Consider the following 6000-nt stretch of genomic DNA (forward strand, 5'->3'; position numbering starts at 1 on the left):
ACATATCTTTTAAGTTGTATTTCATGTGGTTGGAGTTCAGCTCGCTGCAAGAATTTGACTACAATTATCTGAATAGATGTGCTTACATCTCAGAGAAATTGACCCATTTTGTTACAAGTTAATTCTTCTACGTCTCTGGAGCCAATATTAACAAGTCCAAAAATCTGCATCTATCCAGGTAGCATCACAGCTACATAACAAACTTCACATTATATGCGGAAACTCCACGATGGATGACAGGGATAGACCTAAAAAACTTCATATATGTGCTGGTGCGTTGTGTGCAAGCTTGGATAAACTTCCAGCAACACTGTTTTACATCTTTACAAGATTACACTATTACAGAGTTACATATGGACAACAGAAATACTAAAACATCCAAGCTGCACAATCAAATGCATCTGCATACATTATTCCTTGAGTACGAATTCGGACTAAAATGATCTAGACTGGCCAACATCAAGCTTGTCAAACTCGAGTAAAGAAGATATCTCCTCTTGGCTGATCTTGCCCAGCTCTTTTAGCTTGTAAAACTACAAAGTCAGCAGCACTACGCACAAATCAAGGTTCAGACGTCAGCATCAGTGATACCAACACTTCTGAAAATATTGACTGATGGAAGGAGGGCGCCGAAATAAGTGATACCAAACGTAGGGAACCGAAGCAAACCTAACTTGCATGAGACGGTTACATGGATGCAAAATTTTGTAAGAATAGGAACGGCAATTATTTCAATCATAACTCAGTCCGCTACTCATGGGACAAATTTTTGTACAAAGCGCCTCCTCTAGTTGAACCCCTTTCCTTCCGCCTCTCCGCACCAAGGAAGCACCTCCATGAGCCGCCGTCTTCATTGACCTCAAGCCTAACGCGGTAACGCCATCACCTTGCCCCTGCTTTGCACCTGCCTCAGATGTCAACATCAGATCCCATTTTCCCCTACAGCGTTGGACTTTTTTTTTGTAACCCTAGTTTCCTTTTCTTTATTTTAGAGTGTTCTTTCTTGTGTTTTGATATTAAAATGTGTGCTTATGGAATGCCTAGACAGATTTTTTTAGTCTTAATATACCTGCTGAGCCAACTGGCTATAGTAACAGTTTGTGAGGGTAGAGGTACATGTTTTAGGATATCTACAGAGCTGAGATACATTGCTGAATCTGAGTGGGACTGGAAGGTTAGAAGGTTGTTTGAGAATGAGTTCCTGATTAATATCCCTTCTACGGTGGTCCTCAAACTCTTATAGAAGATGGGTGAGTTCAAGTTTACATGTTTTGATATAACAACCTTTGTTGTTGTCACTAGTATGGAGCCAGATTCGTTTGCAGTGCTATCCACCACATGGGTCCAGGCTTCTGGGATACTTAAGATTGCTAGAAAAGAGCTTGCTATCATGGAGTTGGCTTATCCGGTGGGGGACCTAGAGGAAGCACATATTCCATCTCTAACTTGGAAGAATGTGTGGATTAAAGTGGTGTGTAGAGATGCTAAAAGAGTTGAGGGCACTACTGAAGTTTTCATTAACAGGCAAGGATACAAGATCACTTGGCATACAGAAGAGAGCCTTCCTGATAAACCCCCTATGAATATTGATGATAAGAGGATTGACGATGGCTTTGAGACAGATGAGGAAGATCCTAACTCTCAAGATAGTGATGCTTGGCTTCAAGGAGCTTCTAAGCAGGCCCCTAAAGCAAAAGAGTCAGGTACTTCTATGACAACAAAAATAGGGAACAATACTCAGGCAAGTAAACAGAGAGTAGAGGGGTTAAAACACATGTGTGAAAATCTGCTGGAAAAGGAAGAAGTAGGGATGGAAGAGGGGGATGAAAAGGAGCATCAAGAAGACACATATGAGCCAACTAAGGATGTGAGATCCATGGTAGACCACCTAATCCATGATGAGAGCTGGGGTGGAGCCCTATATGTGAAGCTCCTGACAATAATGCACCTATTGCTTGGCCAACTGAACATGAAGAAGAGGTGGATTGTGTAGTTCCTGAAACTTTATGTGGAAAAACACCTACTGAAGAAGAGAGCAGAAAAACTGCAGAGAGCATTAAACAAGCAAAGGTTCTGTTGACTACTCTGGAGCATGAAGTTCAGGTGCTGGGGGATGAGGGTGTGAAGCCATAGGGAAGCCACATCATAAAACCACCTCCTCAAGCTTCCAGATTCAACTCTAGAGTGCCAGAGATGGTGCTACATCTCTGAGCTGGCTGACAAGCAAGCCGCCAAGAAAATCATGAAGTCCCGGTTAACTCAAAAACTCTTCTCCTGTTATTGTTGAGGATAATGTAGATCATATTTTTTCTGTTGTAGCACATTTGCCAGCATACATCTATAACTCATTTTGGGGTGGCCTGCTTAGCAGCAGAAACACCGTTCGCGCCAGAACCTTATAGTGTTGTAGCCATCCCCAGGCAGGAATAGTGCAGGACCTCTGTGGACGCGTTTGCATATTGATGATCAGTTATTGAAGTAGGGGCTCTGACTGAAAATGGGATGATCCTCGATCGGCTCTGCCCTGAAATGGTGGAGTAGAGATAGATAGTAGCGCAGCCACCGTGGGAACCTGATGGCCTCAAGGATGCCGACTATGAATTGATAAGGGGGCCAGCCTAACGTCCATGCCGTTGATGTTGGGGTTGCAGAGGATGCGCATAGCATAGAACATTAGCTGCATGCCTGCCACCAAGCCGTTCATGGTCAGACAGTAACCACGCTTGAAGTCCGGCTGATCCCAGAAGCCGGCGTTGGCCGGGATGTCGGCGCCGCTATCGATCAGGTACGCGCCATCGTAGAGATGCCAGAGGCAATCGCTGAAGAAGCCCAGAATACAAGTCCCTGAAGCTGAAGACAAGTAGGACATCTCGGACTCCGCAATCCCAATCCGCAGGCGGCTTCACCAGCACTGTGAAGAAGCCACCGTCGGCGGTGAACTGGAAGGTGTACTGACGCTCGTCCACTAAATTGCTGGCCACCCTCAGTTGCAACCCGGGCGCCAGATACGTCTTGATCCATTTGAACAGCTTCTTGATGGATCTCCCTGCGTGATAAAGACGCAAAATGACATATAAGGTAGATTGGCAAAATCTTGTATTACTCGTCATCGCAATTACGTACCAACCAAAATTGTAATGACTAAAATGCCCGTTCCAATCTAGTAGCTAGTATCGATCTATCTATCTTTTAGGGGTGGAAAATGATCTAGAGATCCAAGATTAAAAGGGCGGCCTCGATCAGTTGGTTTCCAATATTAAAGCGCATATATCTCTTCAAGACTAAGCTCAGGGAACCTATGACAGGCGAGTCATGCGACTGCCAAAATTGGTCACCTCGTTTGGCAATGACCAGTGGAACCCGTTAATTAGCCAGATAAAGCATCTACGTGATTACCTGTCAAATATTTCCAGTAACGCTTAGTTTACCAGTTCACGATTAGTACTCTATGTTACTGAAGGGCATTGCTTCTATAGTTCTAGTAACGCTCCGTTTACTGGTTCCCATCTAGTACTCTGTGTTATTGAAGAGGTCTCGTTCCTAGTTCCTGACTACTAGTACTCTGTATTACTGAAGTGGCCTCGCTCCCATATGCCCTGCCCTAGCCAAGGAGATCAAGGAGGAGTCCGCTTTCGACGCAACTTCGTCTCGTGCTGCACCAGAATTTCTCGGGTCGGATAAAATCCGATCTAGGCGAAGAGCTTACCCGACTCCTATTCGGGTTACGAAACACGACTCCTGTATACCAGGAGTCCATGCAATTTGAATCCCATCCAATGCCCGATGCCATTTGCTCAAGAAGGTTGTGCGGTCAACATGTGGCTTCATCAATCGACTCCGATTAGTTGGCTTCATCAACAATTATTGCGGTTTCGTTGACAATCGCCCATGAATCAAGCTAAGGGATCAAAAATGGACCATACCGTTGGGTGAGGTATGCTCCCGAGAACTACCTTACTTAGCCATCATTTCATCGACACATACCACTCGGCGTGCTTTCGGCGACTTGTCCAGCTCCTTGACTCGGGGCTGGGCGCTAACAACTACTCGACATGGCTGCTACGGCTCACCTGCATTACACGCTCGAGGGCTGGACGCCGCAAAACTACTTGGAAGACTCGTAGAAAAACCCGATTTAAAAACTTTTAAGGATTTATCTCGGGAAGATAATTGTTTAACCATTATTTCAGATTTTATTCTAAAATAAGAAGTTTTTCAAACTTTTAACCTAGAGATCTTATCTAGCCATTAAATCAGGGATAAGATATGTTTTGAGCTGTAATTTCAGGAAAAACTTTAGAAAAATTATTTGCTTAACCATTTTTCCAGGGATACCATCCCGAAAAAGGGGTTTTCATATTTCTAAGCCAAATTTTCTATTTTAACCATCAATTCAAATTTTTAATTTTTTACACAATCTACGCCACGACTCTTTGGATCTTTTTTCCAAACCTAAGGATTTGGACTCAAAACTCGGGAGCTGCAGGACACGTGTCATCGACGGCTTATTTTTCAAATTTTTGGAAGATAAGGACGGAAGATTCAAGACTAGTCTGACCCTCAGCCTGATTCTTCGATTCAACCTAAGGCTCGGGGCTACTCCATATGGAGTGCGAGTTTAATCGCACCCCATATAAAAGAAGACTTGAAAACTACTCGGAACTTGAGCATATCACAGCCTCGATGCAGCCAAGAAAGTACTTAAAAGATACCTTCAAGATGAAGTTCGGAAGAACTCGAAAATACGTTCAGAAGTACTCGGAAGCCTGCAGTACTCGACTACGAAAAACTTGGGAGCTTGTTAGATCCGGGGCCACGGGACTGCGCACATAGCTTATATATATCCTAGGACAAGGGATGTGACATGGCCCATACTCTACACCAACTGTAATTATTCGTACAGAAGTAGAACCGGTCGGAACAGAAGAAAACTACTCGAGTTACACTCAGATAGGACTTCTAAGCTAGTATCGGATTGGGATTTCCAAGTAACTCTATCCCCCTAGACTATATAAGAGTAGGCAGAGACCTCCTCCAAAACAATCAACACTTAAGGCAGCACAAATTATTACACAGGATGTAGGGTATTACGCTCTCGCCGGTCCGAACCTATCTAAATCTTGTGTTCCTTGCAGCTTCAAATTTCTGATCTCGGCGACACCCCACCTACAATCTACCATCTCGAGAATATTCTCGGTAGGCTTGGAGATTAAACACCGACGTTCCGTGCCCAGACCAGTTAAATAAGATAAAGATTTCTTTATGGATGGACTTACGAAAGGACTGTATTACGCCATCGCGTGGCTTGCTAGGGGCCACATGCTTATGACCATCAAGTACTATGTGCGGTGGACTCTGTATTTTTCTTCCATGCTAATATACTAGATAAGTCTAACTAGATGACACGTCGCATGCAATGATTTTCAAACTAAAAAATACTATAAATTTAAAAGCAAGCGTCCGAGTTAAAATCCGATTAGACCGTTGTGTTCCTCTTAAAGATATCTTGAAAATAAGATCTCATTTGCATATGTTTAGATGCTAATTTTGGTACAAAATGCTTTTGTTTTTATTCTAATCTGCTTATGTTTTATAAAAAATAGGCTTATGTGTGTTCTAGAAGGTTAATGACTATAAGTTGGTTGGGGAACTGAGTCTAGTAGATAATGATGTTCATGATAGGAAGAGAGCATGGTGTGAAGGCATGATGAGATAATCGGATAATGATGAGTGAATATTTTTATGTCAAAGATGTAGACAATTCTTGTGAATACTCCCAGGCATTTTATTTGGTTTATTAATATCTTTTTGTAGTTTGGTATAGGCAATTTTTTGTCCAATTAAAATATAGCTTTTCTAAATTTGAATATATCGTAAAGAGAGATTAAAATACAGCCATACGTATATTAGCTAAGCTAGGTCCATTAAACAAACGCCAAAGCACTAGTACAAATTAAATGGAAGCTAGCTTTGATGTGACGTCCGCCCCCGCCTCGAGCC

Source organism: Panicum hallii, chromosome 9 (genome assembly GCF_002211085.1).
Source record: "Panicum hallii strain FIL2 chromosome 9, PHallii_v3.1, whole genome shotgun sequence".
Taxonomy (NCBI): Eukaryota; Viridiplantae; Streptophyta; class Magnoliopsida; order Poales; family Poaceae; genus Panicum; species Panicum hallii.